Raw genomic sequence first — 18,567 nt, 5'->3', positions numbered from 1 at the left:
AGTATCCAGGCTTGGAATGCCTTGATGAAAGTAAAGCTGAACCTTTAAGATTTGATAATAATAACCTGGACAACGATTTTGAAGATAAAGCAAAAGATAATGCAGACAATAGAATGGAGGAATAGACAAGTGAATCAGTGAATTCTGATAATGAGAATTCATCTCAAAAAAGGAGCTCACCTGAATTTGATGGCACAAGAGATGATAGTTCTGCAAGTCATGCCAATAATGAATAAAATGAGGACAATTCTAGTCATCAAAATCATCACACCAGAAAATGGGATAAAAGTCACACAAGAGATATAATAACTGGGGATCGTAATGTTGGAGTGAGAACTAGAACTGTGATTGCAAATGAATGCTTGCGTGCATGCTTTCTGTCTTAAATTGAGCCTAAAAACCCGAGGAAGCTCTAATTGACCCTGATTGGATAACTGCTATGCAAGAAGAACTAAATCAATTTGAAAGATATAAAATTTGGGAATTGGTTACTGCACTAAGAAATAGAAGCATTATTGGAACAAAATGGATGTAAAGGAAAAAAATGGATGAAAATGGTATAGTGACAAGAAACAAAGCAAGATTTGTTGCCAAAGGCTACTCACAAGAAGAAGGAATTGAATATGATGAAACTTTTGCTTCAGTTGGAAGTCTTGAAGCAATAAGAATTTTTCTTACATTTGCTGCACATTCTAATTTCAAGGTGTCAAATGGATGTGAAAAGTGCATTCCTTAATAGTGAACTAGAAGAAAAAGTCTATGTGCAACAACCTCCTAACTTTGAAGATCCATAATTTCCAGACTTTGTTTACAAACTTTTGAAGGCTCTTTATGGACTAAAGCAAGCACCAAGAGCATGGTATGACACTCTATCAGAATTTCTACTTAGACATGGATTCACTAGAGGCACAATTGACAAAACTCTATTCTACAAGTAGCATTGTGATGACATCATTCTAGTTCAAATCTATGCGGATGATATCATCTTTGGTTCCACCAATGAAAAGCTGTTGTGCAAGATATGCCTGTACTATAACAAGACTAAGTCAAATTGACAACCTTAAGCAAGTTGTATTGTAATCTTAGTTTGCATTTTGTATTGTAACATTTAAAGTCTGTAAAAATTTCAAAGAGCAGACTGGAGTCTTTTTCTGTAAACAGTATAAAGCCTAAGAATTCTATCTAGAAGAAGATCAAGAAGATCACGCCTCAGAAGAATTATGAAGAAGCTTGGAGTTGAATAAATCTGTATTGTGAAAAATATTCTAAGTCAAGATCTCTACAAGTCACAGATTTAGTGTTATAGAGCAGTCATTCGAGAACTCCAGAATGACTTATAGAGAAGTCATGAAAGCTACTAAAGAACTCAGAGATATCAACAAGCCAAATTGAAGACATAAAGATTTGAGATATCGACAAGTCAAAATATCACTAGAGAACTCTGAGATATCGACAAGTCAAGATATCACTAGAGAACTCTGAGATATAAACAAGTCAAAATATTACTAGAGAACTCTAAGTTATCGATAAGTCAATTGACCACTAGAGAACTCAGAGATATCGACAATTCAAAATATCACTAGAGAACTCTGAGTTATCGACAAGTCAATTAGTCACTAGAGAACTCAGAGATATCGATAAGACAAAGTGAAGACATGAAGATGAGAGATTTTGACAAGCTAAATTCTCTTATAGAGAACTCAGAGACCTCTATAAATCAAAACAACTATAGAGTAATAAGAGATCTCGATAAGCCATTATACTTATCGAGATGTCAAGTTCTCTATATACCAAATTGGAGATCTCAAGGTAAAAACTCAAAGTACAAAGTGCAGACCAGTTCAATATCCAAGATTAACAATCAACAAACAATCCAATCAGTTGGATTGACAAGTCTATAAAAAGCAGCTTGAAGATTATAAGATCAAAGGCCAAGATTGACTAACAGAGTAAAGTCACAGGCGTGCAAGATTAGCAAAGATACACTAAGCCAGAAATTGAAACATTTGATTTCCAGAAATAGGGGTTAGTAAATGATGTTGCATGCTATGTAATAACCAGTGTTTACTATTCTATAAAGTAAACACTGTATACTTTGTAAGAAGTAACAATTTAGATAAGAAAAATCTTGTATTCTCTCAAGGAAGAAGCTAAGCTCTTTATCAACAAAGAGCCTAGAAATTTTGTAGCAAAATATTCTTAATTTTAATATAAAATTAAGTGAGTTTTGAAAGATCCGTGTCCATTATTCTTACTTGTTTAATTTCAGTATTAACATAATTCACTACAAGATTTAATTTACTTTGTTCACCACCTCAAATATTCAAGAAAAGTAGAAAAACACAAAAACACATTCACCCCCCTCTGTGTGTGATTCATTATCTAACAAGTGGTATCAGAGCAAAATCTAAAAGTAAACAGATTCAAGATCTTGGAAGAATGAATACACAGAAAATTAGTAGCATCAAAATCCCTACCTTTGACAAAACTAACTACACTCTATGGAAGAAGAAAATGTTGTTGTTTGTCAGGATGGCCAATCCACTACACATTCAGATTCTCAAGAATGGGCCCTTCACTCCTATGGTTAGAGTTGAGGAATCTATAGATGGAGACATGGTCATCCCAGCTCATTATGCTCCTAAAGATCCTTCAGAGTACACTGAGCCTGAGAAAGAAAAAGTTTCCTTGGATAGTGGCTTGCAGTTGATCCTAATAGAGTCACTTGACAATGTATGTACAAGAACATTATCAACTGTGACACTGCTAAGCAGATCTGAAAAAAGATAGAGATATTATGTGAAGGAACTGAGGAAGTTAGGTCAAATCAAAGAAGGATACTGATTTCATAATATATGGGTTTTATGGCTAAGCCAAAAGAAAGTATCACAGATGTGTTTGAAATGTTTAACAAGCTGATAAATGACTTGCAACTGCATGACAAATACTATGTAGCTGAAGAAGTGAACTTGAAGTTTTTGCTCACATTCCCTGATTATTTGGAACATAAAATTTCAGCAATCAGAGAAGGGAGATGAAAGAGATGTGTCATAAGTCCAATCATGTATGATGATTTAGGAATAAATTTTATGTAATCTGTTTTGATTTCATTGATATTAATAAAAGACTTGTTTTGGTTTTATTGCGGCCTTTATCTTTTTAAGTGTTTAAATAAGATATACCATAGTTTAGAGTAAAGCCTTTTATGGATTATGATGAGATCATAATAATGAGACCTAAAAGATGATAACTCTGAACTTATATATTTCCTAGTCGTAAGATTACTAACTGGTAATTAGTAATCCGCAAAGATCGGTACATACTATGTTTGCTTCATTATGAAGGATGTTTGTTCTCATAGACATTTGTGTGGTGACACTATAGCTAGTATATAGGTGCTTATTATAGAATAAGTTCACTGAACATGACTCACACAGCTGAACAACTGATGGAGTTCACTCACGTGTCAGCAGATGTTCACATAGTGATAGTTGTACAAGTATCCTTAGACTTGAGGTCATCATAGTCATCTTGTGTACACTGAACTATACTTTGGTTTAGTTCTTAGTCTCCAGGGACAATAATAAGGGCTCTACTAGGTGTAGGAATTTGTTCACAAAGATAGTGTATGACCAATAAAGGATCTACCCCTTCCGGTGAAAGGAAGAGAATGTTCAATGCTAATCCACTTATGCTAGTTCAGGAATCTCTGGCCAGAGTGAATGAAATTAGAAAGGAGTTTCCATTTCACATTAATTAGAACTAAGCATAGTGAATGGGAAAGCATATGATTAAATAATATAGTCTTGACACGAGTTCCATGCCTTGTATTTAATCATGACATTGCAGGGTCAAAGGAATTAATTGTACGGTAACTAATCACTGAATAGGTTCTTGGTATTCTAAGCAGTGAATTCATATTATCTGGATAGTCGCGATATGCTGAGAAGTATCCCTCACGATGTAGAATAAATATGATTAATTTATTAATTAATTATATTTAATGAATTAGAGAATTTATATAAATAATGATAAAATAGTTTTATTATTATTTATTTCTACTACCGGCTTAATATTGAACCTACAGGGTCACACCATAAAAGAGAATGATTTAATGGTGGAGGAATTAATTAATAATGGCTGGTAATTATTTATTTGTAAAATAAATAATTAATTAGCAAATTTAATAATGGATTAAATGAGATTTAATTAATTATAAATTAATTAAGAAAAGTTCTTAACATTATTAATTAAGAATTTAATTTTGAAAATTAAATCAAGTGAGAGAATTATTTTTCTAAAGTGTTTAGAAAAAAGGATTAATGATTAAAAGGTATTTTAATTATTAGTTAATTGGTTAATAAGAATAATCAATTAAAGGGTTAATAATAATAATAATATTTTATGGGAAAATTTTCAGCTGAAAATTTTCCCTATAAATATACTATTATAAACCCTATTTGTAAAAAACCCAAAATAAAACCCTAATTCTAAAGTAGAAAAAGAGGGAGGCAGCTAATTCTCTCAATCTCTTCCTCCCTCCATTATTTTGATCTCTTGGTGGATACCGGTGGAGTGCTTCACAATTGAGGAGCAGCTGCTAGGGATCTCCGTTCATCATTCTTGGATCGCTATTAAAGGTTAGTAATTGATCCCTCGATTTATTCACGATTTATATACGATTATATGGATTTTATATCAAGAAAAATGTTTTACCATGCTTCTATGATATATAAAATCCTGCATTGGTATCAGAGCATAGGTTGTATGCATAAAGATCTGTGATAAAAATTTCAGAATTTTATGATCTTGTATGGATTTATTATGATTTTTGCAAGTTATATCATGGATTAATTATGATTGATTAGAAATTATTTCTCAAAATTGTTTTGACTGTAGATCTGGGTTCTACAAGTGTTGTAGATCGTCTGGGTATTTTTTTCATAATTTTCTGATGTGTGGATTAATTATTATGACTTTTTGAAGTTGTTTTAATAAAATTCATAATTAAATATGTATATATATATGTAATCAGTTATGTATATATATATATATATATATATATGTATCTTGTTTGCTGCTGAAATAAAGAAAAGTGCGTTCTGCTGATTGATGGTGGCACGGCGTTCGGCGTAAAAAGGCGGCAGCTGTTGATTGATTAATAATAAAAAATAGGAGACGACTGCTGACAGGCGCAGGCACGCGGGGAAAGGGGTGTCGCGCATTCCTGGAATGCGTTACACCCTGTGACGCATTCACGGAATATGTTACACCTTTTAATGGCTTAAAAGGGTTGTAACGCATTATCGGAATGCGTTACAGGGCTTGTAACGTGTTCCTGTAATGCGTTACAGCCCATCTGTTTTTTTTTTAATTTGATTTCTGGGAGTTTCGTAACTTCGTTTTGGGCGTGAAATATATCGTTGGATTCGTTTTTCCGAGACGGATCTAATGGAGTGGTCAAATGTTTTTATATAAAAGTTTTGAACTGTTTATATTCCTGAAAGTGTTTTAAAGCATATTTTAATTGTTTTAATTGCTTTTAAATGCTATAATAAATTCATACATCATTATATCAATGTGTGACATGATATTGCTTGCATGCTTACTTGTTTATTTATTTTTATATATGAGATATATGCCTATGTTTACCATGCGATGATAGATTTAGGTGAATTTAAATCAATATAAGGCGTGCTCTAGAAAATCTAGAATAGGAATCATTTCTTGCCTTAACAATAATATTATGAATACAATCATGAGATTCTTGTGTTTATGAAACACGTAATTAAATATGAATTTACAATATTGAGAGAAAGGATGATTCTGTCAAAAGCAGATTTCTATCTGTAAGAAAGGGGTATTAAGTGACGCCTCTTGACAATGCTCCCCCCCGATCTGGGAATCATCTGATTATCGATTATTGATTTGAAATATTTAATTTAAAAGGAAGAATCTCTTCATAATATGATTATGATTGTAACATAATATAATCCCTCTAAAATTAAATAATATCAAGTAGTAATTGGCCAATGACACAACGGGCTTGTGTCGGTCAAAGCCTTCCAACATGGTAGAAAGTAGTTTTTAATTTTAAATCATTGTCGTTTCGTGCTACAGCCGAGGGCTTTGATTTTGAAATAAGAAATACTTGTCTATTACATAGAGATGTGTACATTGAATTAGAATCTAAAGGTCGTTACGTGCTGCAGCTGTGGGCCGTTGAAGACTGATTCAATTGTACGAAATGTTGGGTTAGACTTGACTTAGAATATTGAGTCTGTCGTGCTACAGCCGTGACTCAATTATTCAAGAGGCTAAAGTTTTATTAGGGAATAACATAAGATGTAATTGACAAGAGTTGTCTGCATATTGAACATCACATGACGTTTCGTGCTACAGCCGAGGTTGTGTGATGGAATGTAGGATCCCTATTCCCACTAGCATTATGAATGCTTAATTTTTCACTTACGGGGGTTATATAATTTAGATAAACTAGTGGGAGCCACTTATGAATAAAGACCCGATTCATATAGTGTTTTGAAATAAAATTGAATATTTGCTAAGTGTTGTTATGTGTTCATCATTTACAGATTTACTATATACGTTATGTCTTCTGCACTATCACTCTGGAGTATACTAGATGCTCACAAGTTGACTGGTCCTAATTTTGTTGACTGGCTTCGAAACTTGAGAATTGTTCACAGGGTTGAGAAGCTGGAATATGTGCTTGACTCACCTAAGCCTACTGAACCTGCTAGCGATGCACATAATGATGAACATGTTGTGTATCGTAAGTGGATAGATGATGCAAATGTTGCTCAATGCATCATGCTAGCTTCCATGAACATTGAGCTACAGAAGCAGCATGAGCATATGGATGCTCACACTATCCTTATGCATCTACAAGAGTTGTATGATGTGGCAGGGAGGACAACTCGATATGAGATATTGAAGGAGATGTTTGGTTGTAGGATGTCTGAGGGATCATCTGTGAATGACCATGTACTTAAGATGATCAATTTGATTGAACGTCCTGGACAACTTGGTTTTTCCATGGATGGGGAGCTGAGCCAAGACTTGGTCTTGCAATCACTTCCGGGTTCGTTCTCGCAGTTTGTTGTGAACTTTCACATGAATAAGCTGGATGTCAGCCTGTTTGAACTCCACAATATGTTGAAGACTGCGGAATCGAATTTTCCCCCTAAGAAGAGTTCTGTTCTTCTAATTGGTGAAGGTTCCAATCCTAAAAAAAGGAAGAAGAACCCTTCCAAGAAGAAGAAAGTAGGTGAGAAAAAGCCGGTTCCACCAAAAGCTGAAGACCCCAAGAGCAAAGTTGTTTGCTTTCACTGTAACAAAATGGGGCACTAGAAGAGGAACTACAAGGTTTACCTTGCAGAATTGAAGAAGAAGAAGAAGGGTAGTGAAACTACCGCTTCTGTTTCAGGTATGTTCATGATTGAATTGAATATGTCATTAAATCAAATTTCTACTTGGGTATTAGATACCACCTGTGGTTCTCATATTTGTAATTCATTGCAGGGACTAAGGAGAAGTAGGACTCTTGAAGAAGAGGAGGTGATTCTACGGATGGGAAATGGAGCAAGAGTTACTGCTGAAGCTGTAGGATCATTTCATTTACATATGCCTACGGGCAAGACTATTGTTTTAAATAATTGTTATTTTGTTCCCTCGATTGTGAGGAATATTATTTCTATTCCCATGTTAGACTTGGCTGGATTTTCATTTGTTATTCAGAATAATAAATGTTCAATTCTTAGAGATAATGTTCTTTATGGAAGTGGTATTTTAAATAATGGTCTGTATGTATGTGATGTAGAGCAAAATTTACTACAAATTAAACATACTATCAAAGGAAAAAGGGATGATGAAGCTCTCACTTTCTTGTGGCACTGCAGACTTGGTCATATTAGTAAAAATAGACTGCGGACATTGCATAAGGAAGGGTTACTTGACCCCTTTGATTTTGAATCATATCCTACATGCGAGTCTTGTCTATTGGGTAAAATGACCAAATCTCCATTTAGTGGACATGGAGAGAGGGCTGCAGATTTGCTAGGATTGGTACACACAGATGTATGTGGACCAATGTTTATGCAAGCCATGGGTGGATTTTCATACTTCCTTACTTTCATAGATGATCGATCTAGATTTGGATATGTGTATTTGATGAAACAAAAATCTGAAGCCTTTGAAAAGTTCAAAGAATATAAGTATGAAGTGGAGAAACAAACTAAACATAGTATTATAACTCTTCGATCATATCGAGGTGGTGAATACTTGAATGGAGAGTTTCTAGCTTATCTCAAAGAAAATGGTATAGTCTCCCAGTGGACTCCTTCATACACTCCACAGTTGAATGGGGTATCTGAAAGGAGAAATCGAACTTTGTTAGACATGGTTCGATCCATGATGAGCTATGCGAATCTTCCATTATTCCTGTGGGGTTATGCATTGGAAACCTCAGCATATTTACTGAATAAGGTGCCTTCCAAATCTGTTCCTCAAACTCCATATGAGATATGGAAAGAAAGGAAATCGAGTCTTAAACATGTTAAGATTTGGGGATGTCCAGTTTATGTCAAGAAAGTTGACCCAGATAAGCTGGAATCTCGATCCGTAAAATGTAATTTTATGGGATATCCTAAAGAGACTTTAGGGTATTACTTTTACACCGATCATAGGGTGTTTGTCTCCAGACATGCTACCTTCTTGGAAAAGTAGTTTATCCTTGAAGGAAATAGTGGGAGCAAGATTGAACTTGATGAAGTTCAGGAAGCACAAACTACTACAGTTCAAGTGGAAACACCTATTCAGACTCAACAACCTTCTGTGCAACAGCCCATTCGTAGGACAGGGAGAGTGTCTCGCCAAACTGAGAGGTATTATGACCTTGTCATTGAGAATGACAATGAGTTGTCAATCATTGATGATGACGACCCCATGACCTATAATGAGGCTATGAGCGTGTTGACTCAGAGAAATGGCAAAGTGCCATGAAATCCAAAATGGAATCTATGTATACCAACCATGTATGGACTTTGGTTAAAGCACCTGAGGGTGTGAAACCTATTTAGTGCAAATGGGTATACAAAAGAAAGATTGGGGCAGATGGCCAGGTGGAGACCTATAAGGCCAGGCTCGTGGCAAAAGGATTAAGACAAAGGCAAGGGATTGACTTTGATGAAACTTTCTCGCCTGTAGCCCTGTTAAAATCAATTCGGATTTTGCTTGCGATTGCTGCTTACTACGACTATGAGATCTGGCAAATAGACGTGAAAACGCCCTTCCTCAATGGGAAACTTGAAGAGGAAGTGTATATGACACAGCCAGAGGGTTTTCTTTCCAAGGGAAATGAACATCTAGTGTGTACGATGCTATGAACCATATATGGTTTAAAGCAAGCTTCTCGTAGATGGAACATCCATTTTGATGAGACAATCAAAGAGTTTGGTTTTATCAAAAAATATAGATGAACCATGTGTCTACAAGAAGGTTAGTGGGAGCGCAGTAACATTTCTTGTATTGTATGTGGATGACATACTTCTTATAGGAAATGTTTTGCGACGCTTTCATCTGATTAGGGAGATTGTAGAAAGAGGAGATGTCAACATCAAGAGAGTTGACACACATAATAACATAGCAGACCCTTTAACTAAGCCACTTTCTCAAAGTCACTTTGGTCGTCATAAAGACAAGATGGGTATTAGATACCAGAGTGATTGGCTTTAGTACAAGTGGAAGATTGAAAGAGATGTGTCCTAAGTCCAATCATGTATGATGATTTAGGAATAAATTTTATGTAATATGTTTTGATTTTATTGATATTAATAAAAGACTTATTTTGCTTTTATTGCGGGCTTTATCTATTTAAGTGTTTAAATAAGATATACCATAGTTTAGAGTAAAGCCTTTTATGGATTATGATGAGATCATAATAATGAGACCTAAAAAATGATAACTCCGAACTTAAATATTTCCTGGTCGTAGGATTACTAACTGGTAATTAGTAATCCGCAAAGATCGGTCATACTATGCTTGCTTCATTATGAAGGATGTCTGTTCTCATAGACATTTGTGTGCTGACACTATAGCTAGTATGTAGGTGCTTATTATAGAATAAGTTCACTGAACATGACTCACACAGCTGAACAACTGATGGAGTTCACTCACGTGTCAGCAGATGTTCACATAGTGATAGTTGTACAAGTATCCTTAGACTTGAGGTCATCATAGTCATCTTGTGTACACTGAACTATACTTTGGTTTAGTTCTTAGTCTCCAGGGACAATAATAAGGGCTCTACTGGGTGTAGGAATTTGTTCACGAAGATAGTGTATGATCAATAAAGGATCTACCCCTTCCAGTGAAAGGAAGAGAATGTTCAATGCTGATCCACTTATGCTAGTACTGGAATCTCTGGCCAGAGTGAATGAAATTAGAAAGGAGTTTCTAATTCACATTAATTAGAACTAAGCATAGTGAATGGGAAATCATATGATTAAATAAGATAGGCTTGACACGAGTTCCATGCCTTGTATTTAATTATGACATTGCAGGGTTGAAGGAATTAATTGTACGGTAACTATTCACTGAATAGGTTCTTGGTATTCTAAGCAGTGAATTCGTATTATCCGGATAGTCGCGATATGCTGAGAAGTATCCCTCACGATGTAGACTAAATATGATTAATTTATTAATTAATCATATTTAATGAATTAGAGAATTTATATAAATAATGATAAAATAGTTTTATTATTATTTATTTCTACTACCGGCTTAATATTGAACCTACAGGGTCACACCATAAAAGAGAATGATTTAATGGTGGAGGAATTAATTAATAATGGCTGGTAATTATTTATTTATGAAATAAATAATTAATTAGCAAATTTAATAATTGATTAAATGAGATTTAATTAATTATAAATTAATTAAGAAAAGTTCTTCATATTATTAATTAAAAATTTAATTTTGGAAATTAAATCAAATGAGAGAATTATTTTTCTAAAGTGTTTAGAAAAGGGGATTAATGATTAAAAGGTGTTTTAATTATTCTTTAATTGGTTAGTAAGAATAATCAATTAAAGGGTTAATAATAATAATATTTTATGGGAAAATTTTCAGCTGAAAATTTTGCCTATAAATATACTATTATAAACCCTATTTGCAAAAAGAACCCAAAATAAAACCCTAATTCTAAAGTAGAAAAAAAGGGAGGCAACTAATTCTCTCAATCTCTTCCTCCCTCCATTATTTTGATCTATTGGTGGATACCGGTGGAGTACTTCACAATTGAGGTGCAGCTGCTAGGGATCTCCGTTTATCGTTCTTGGATCGCTATTAAAGGTTAGTAATCGATCCCTCGATTTATTCACGATTTATATGCGATTATATGGATTTTAAATCAAGAAAAATGTTTTACCATGCTTCTGTGATGTATAAAATCCTACAGGAGAGACCTGAGTAGAATAACTCTGGAAGTTCTGTATGGAATCTTAAAAACATATGAATTGGAAATGATTCAAAGGAAGTTATTAAGGGATGGTCAAGGGCATGTTGTAGATGGTTCAAGTGCTCTAATTGTCAATGAAAGCCAGACCTCTAATGATGAACAAAGATCCCAGACTCCAGTTGCCTCAACAAGTGAGCAAAAAACCATGATTCACAGGAACAAGTCATACTGGAATTGGAAGATGATGAGTTCTACACCCTGGATGAACTTGATGAGCTAGATCAATCAATGGCCTATCTGGAAAGAAAGTTCTCTAACATTAGAGTAAAGAATCCAAGATTCTTAAGGGTAAAGGACAATCATTCAATAAAGACAACAACTGGAAAGGAAAAGGGAAGTACACATCTGATAGTAAAAATGGTTACAAAACTGGATTTGTTGACAGATCAAAGATAAGGTGCTTTAATTGTGATGAGTTAGGCCATTTTCTACCGAATGCAGGAAACCCAAGAAAGCAAAGTAAGACAAAGCTTATCTTGAACTGGAAGAAAAACATGAAGCTCTTCTGAAGAAACAGCAAAGCAATGCCTATATTGCAGAGGGAAAGAGTTGGGATGACTCTGATAATTATGAAGATGAGGAAGTTGGAAAATTATGCACTAATGGCCTTGGAGAAAGGAGAGTTATCCTCATCAAAATCACAGGTATCAACTCTTACCACCACTGATTTAAATGTGAGTCAATATAAGGAAATTGTATTAAAGATGAGCACAGAAATGTTTCACATTCATACAAGTATGGTTGGTGTAAATGAAGAAGTTAGCAGACTGACAAAGATAAATGAGAAACTTTAAAATGAGAAACAAGAAACTGAGTTATTGTTGGTAGAGCTTGAAGCTGTGAAACAAGAAAATGCATATCTAAAGAACAAGTTCAAGTGTGCAAGTGAAATTGAAGCAGTGCTAAGGGAGAAGCTGGAAAAGAATGAAGTCAAGTTAAAATCTTTAAGGAATGCATCTGAGTTGGTTGGACAATACCATGAGAAGAACAAGCCATGTGCTAATATTGCTATTGGTCTTGACTATGATGCCTTGAACAACAAGAAGAAAGCTGTAGGTGAAAAAGGGAAAGCTAATGAAAATAATGATGTTCCAGTTATTCTGAAAAAGGTTGGTTCACCTGTGTTCAAAGCATGTGAAGTAAACTTCAGTGAAGAAGGGTTGATTATAAAGAAAGAGATTGTTGATGAAGATAATGAGAATAAGAATGCATAAATAACTCAATCCTCTAAAGCTAAAGGGAAGCTCATGGACAACCAAGATTCCAAGTCACCTGTCAAGGAAACAAAAACTGAAGATGCAAGAAAGAAGAAATCATAGTTTGATTGATTGCAGCCACTTGGAAATTATTTGGAAATATAATTTATATTGATACAATTGATAAATTATATCAAGTGATTTGACTTGGTCAGTACTGTGAGGCAAACTTGGGGTAAGAAAGGCTACTTAGCATCATGTCACCATCTCCAGTATCCAACACCCGACTACAACAAGTCTCGACTTAACGTTCGTGTCCAATTTAGGCCTTTTGATCAAACCTCCATGCTAAGATTACCCATGGTTATTCCAATTGTTCAGGTTCAACCTTAACAACTACATACTCTAACATTATTCACCAAGATGTAGTGTACATCTGTTGATTAATTATAATGTGAATCATGTTTTAGTTTTTTTATTTGATTATGGCTCCAATGTTCAAACTTTTTGGTTAGTTGTAAAAAATGTTAATTCACCGAGGGAAAATAGTTGAGTTTTGTTGCAAAGAGACTCAAAACTATCCTAGTCTAGGAGATATGATGCAATCATTATGATTTATGATCATGATTTATGGGCCGTGAATTAAAGATATTTATAAGGTAGTTCGTTTTCATATAATGTCAGAGAATTCAAAATTTTGGTTATGGATAAAAGTATTTAATTCCTATCTAATGAATGAAATTTGGACAAAAATTCAGATAAATTATAATTATTTTACTATCATAAAAATATGGGAAAAAAGAAATTTTTAAAATTAAATATTGTTTAACTTACTGAAATTTTATTCAAAGTATTATATGACAACATAATGACCATATATAATATGTAGTACATGTATGTACCAACCCACACTTCCGGACTATTACATATAAATCAAAATAAAAATCAAATACAATTGACTAATCCAAAATTCAATTATAATGGTTGTTATTACAAAAGTGCAGGTAACAAAAGTCTAAAACTATCTATCTACTCCAAAACTAAGGTCTTCGAAACTCCAATGCTATCCAACTTGAATCTTAGACAAAACCTGAGAAGTTAAAAGAATGAGCTGCGAAGCCCAGCAAATGACTACTGTTTGATGACTCAAAATACTATTTTTTAACTTTTTTACAAACAACATAGATCACATATGATTACTCAAATATTCGATAACAAAAATTACACAATATATTTTCCAGGAAAAGGATCCAAACGAATCACACAATATATTCTATAATTCACATAATCAAAATTCTTAATCAATCAATAAATCTTAATAACAAAATTATAATCCTTAGTTCCACATTTCTAAATCACACCTTATGCCACACTTTGCTTGTGACCGGTATCTTATACTTATGTCACACTTTCTAAGTGACCGGGTTCTTATTATTATTTAGTGGGGGCTATTTTACGTCCCTCATCACGTGAAACCGAATCTTGACAAGCTATCGACGTGTTCCGGAACGTGCACAAACTAGTTCTAAGTTCTATGTATCACACTACCTAGTGATCGGGTTTTAATACTTATACATGACTAAGCCTTGGAATTTCCAAAAATTCATTATCATGTTAATCACATATCCATATCATACTTATAATAACCTAATATCGGAGAACATCTAATCACATATAATAAGGCCCGTTACACAAACATATGGAGCATTAAAGATTCATTTACATATACGAAGAAACGGATAGTCACTTACAAAACATTTAGGCAAACAAATAATACAAAGCAACGGAAAGTTGCTTACCTCAATCACGCAAACAAATAATTCAGACTAGAACACATGTTCAATCCATATCAACCAATCAAACAAGAAACATCATAAATCTCGAACATCTCCATGATTCCAATTCTGATCAGATCTTTATTTAGTCTTTTTGACCCTTTAAACGATATTTTATTGAAAAATACGAAGCACGAAAGTTGTAGAGAACGAAAATATCTTTCCGAAAAGTCTAAAATCAACGAATTCAGATTTATAATAAATTTTTTAAAAATTTTACAAGACTGCTGATTTTTGTGTACAAAAGCACTACGAATTTTGATGTTAAAAATGAGGAAGGAGAACATTGTGTATTTATAATCTTACAAAAGCTTATTTATTAACTTACAAGTTATCTGTTTAAAATCTGATCCAAATTTTAGTCCCATTCTATTTTAAATCCTAGTCCTTATTTAATTTTAATCCTTTTTATTATAATATTTAATTATTAATCTAGTTCTAAAAATTAAGGGATATTATAACGTAACAATATATGTCTTTGACAGTAAAGAAAATAAAAAATAATTGTCTTGGAATAAATATCTAACAATTTTTTTGTTTAATTAATTATACACACTTCAGGAGTAAAATCTTTACCAGGACATCAAACATTGCATAAACTCTTTGTTGACCATAACCAGAGACGCACAAAAAGTCTGGGCATGAAAATTTAACGCGACCTAGTCCCATCAAAGCCGGTCAAAATCTGACATCGTTCGAGTCGTGTTTAGGTCCTTGACCGGGCCTTATATTTTTAGCCAAGTCCCAATCCGGTAAAAACTCGGGCTAAACTTGGTCTTTTCAAAAATCTGGACTTCAACAGCCCCGGTTAAAAGTCCGAGTAAAGCCCGATTTGAGCCTGATAAAATTCTATTTTTATTATATACTCACATATAGGTATATGTATTTATACTTAGTACATATGTAAAATACTTAAAAACATATATATATATATATATATATAAATTATCATTTAAAATATAAATTTTATATTTGAGTTTATCATAGATGATTACAATGTACACGAAGTATACGAATACTCGATTAATTAATAAATAATTGAATAAACGAATGAACCATTTTTGACATTTAAGTTGGTAGACCGTAATTCGTAGGAGTACAAAATATACTCCATTTGTCCCATTCATTTATATATAGTTTTTTTGGACGTCTCACTCAATTTTATACATTTCAAAATTTATCAAAAAGAGTAAAGTTTTATAACAGAAAAATTAACTTCGTCCACTTACATCATTTACATTTTTCACTACACTTACTTTATACATTAAATAATGATTGGACCTAACACCTATCCACTTTTCTTATTTTTTCTTAAAATCAGTGCCCAGAGAATTTGTATACAAATCAGTGCAATGGAGGGAGTATATTATATTTAAATTATTATATTAATAAATAAAAGCAGTAAAATCCGATATAAGTCATCTCGCTATAACTTGGGTTCGGACTCGGCACGGTTCGAAGCCGAAAGAAAGCATTACGCGGCTCAGTTTAAATGTAATATCCGGGAAATTCGCATACTGTATTTTATGAATAAGTGATAATGTGCGTGGTATTAAAAATGATTATATGGATTTACTTTATTTCAATTTGATTTTCCTATATGTGGTATATGTATTGATGTTGATATATCAACGAAACGAAAGTTTGATCGATGCTAGTTATCGTGTGATATACGTAAATGAGTACGTGTATCATGTTATTGGAAAATGATTATTAATGAGGAACAAAAGAAAAATAATGAATGAGTTGTGATTTTCATGGGAAAGTATGTTAATACGTGATGATGTGATCACATGTATCAATTCGGTTAAATGAAGAAAGTGAAGAAATGATCGATAAATATTATCGGATTTTATGTATATATTGAAAAATGGAAGAGTGAGTATAATTAAGATTTTATATGGAAATTAAGTGAAAGTATGAGGTTTAGTTGTGGAATGTGTCATTATGTGATATATGAATTGTACGTGTTTGATTATGTGGTCGATCTATTTTTAAACGATTCTAAATATTTTATTATGTGAAAATAGGAGTATATGAGCTTTTAAATATTCCTATAAAATATTTAAAATTATATAAAATCATGAGGTTTGTTGTATTATCTCTAGAATACCCCTGGAGACTTTATAAAAATGATCGACAATTTTATCTTGCTGATTTCGTATTTTTAAATGATTTTAGAATCGTTATTTTAATTTTTGAGTAGTAACTTGCAAAATTCGTATAAAATAATCTATACGCTCAATAATTATTTTAAAAATATGGGGAGAAAGTTAATCTCATATTCTATATTTTAAAAATAAAATTCGAACTATTACGGAATATTTCAGGGCATATTTGTATTTTTCAAGTTCGTTTTCAGGATTTTCAGCATTTAAATGACATAAGTAAAAATTCAGTTTTTAATTGCTAATAGACTGAAATATCCCTGGGCTTTATAAACCAAAGCCATCCGTCCTTTTTTCTACATCTTTTGAGCCTTAATCTCTCTCGATCCCTCTGGGATTCTCTCGCTTCTTCTCTCTTTTTCTCTCGATTGTACATCATCACCATCATCTCCTTCGTTTTCTTCGATTGGAGTCTCGATTCGAGACTCCTTATGTTTCCTTCTTCTAGATTCTTGTTGGTATGTGTGTATAGGTGTATGTAATGTCCCAATTTTGAAGAACTCACTTCCGGTCGGGTTAGATTTTCTGCGAATCTGTATCGATCTTGATGAAATTGGCTTGTGTTCGTGTTGTTAATGTTGATTATTGGCGAAACCCGTGATTAGAGACCCTATTTGGGCACCTGTGGGGTTTTCCGCCGCTGGAAGTGAGCTCCGGTGAGGCAGCGGGGATGGTGATGCTACTTTGAGTCCGAAAATTTAGTATCTTATCTCGTTTTATTATGAAATTAGAGTTTCATGTTTGATTCGATAAATTTCAGATTGTATTCGAGGTTTATGTGAATGAATTTGGTTCGATTATAATGAAAATTGATGGGTTGTTAGTTGATTATATATTTCGCAAATATATTATAATTTGAATGATGTTAAGGTCGATTTTCGGAATGTTTTAGCTCAGTTTGTATGAAAAGTTATTTCGATTTGTATACGAGCTAATGAAAATTTTCAAATTACTTAATTTGGATCTTTTATGGGTTTTGATTAAAGTCGATGAGATGATTGTATGATTAAATGATTTGTGTTTGTACAATAACGTATACGTGGACTTTGTATATTAAGTCGATTATAAAATAATACTAGTACATAAAAATGCAAGTATTGTGACTGTTGTACGAAATGAGATTGTTGACTCATATCAAGAATATTGATTTTGGTGTCGGTATGAGACCGATTGGAAGTTAATAAAACAAAGGAAGTGCTGCCGAAATTTTCTAAAAATTTATTTAACTTCTTAAACGAGGTTCGCACTTATATAGTTTATTAACCTGTTTGTTTAATACTAAAATGTTTTTTAAAATATATATCCTTACTTAAATCGGCTTGATCTAATTGGTTTTAAATTCTATTTAGATCATCTTTATTTGATTTAATTAATCATTTAAAGAGAGTTAATCGATTAATTTTATTGACTAAGAATTTATTTAAATAGTAATTGACTTCATTTAAGTTAAGTTATTTTCAAATATTATTTCGTGAACCGAAATTCTTCTACAAATTAACTTTTATCAAACATTTTACCAAAAAGGGATTTAAACCCTATTTACATGACTCAAATGGCTTTATAAAGATATGATAATTTTTAAAGTGTTGATGAATGACTTGACGAGATTATGTGCTATGTGCTATATGGTCATTGTATGCGTGTTTACCAGTATTGGTACGCATAAATTATATGTATGATATGACGTATGCATTTACAATATGAGGATCGAAAGGGTAGTTAGGTTTACACGTTTAGTGTCATAACCCCAATTTTTGGAAATTTTTGAAACCCTTATGAATAGTGATTTTGCAGATTATGCTGAATGAGAAAACTTTTCATGCCACACTATG

Source organism: Apium graveolens, chromosome 9 (genome assembly GCF_009905375.1).
Source record: "Apium graveolens cultivar Ventura chromosome 9, ASM990537v1, whole genome shotgun sequence".
NCBI classification, from domain to species: Eukaryota; Viridiplantae; Streptophyta; class Magnoliopsida; order Apiales; family Apiaceae; genus Apium; species Apium graveolens.
Note: the sequence above shows the minus strand (reverse complement) of the source record.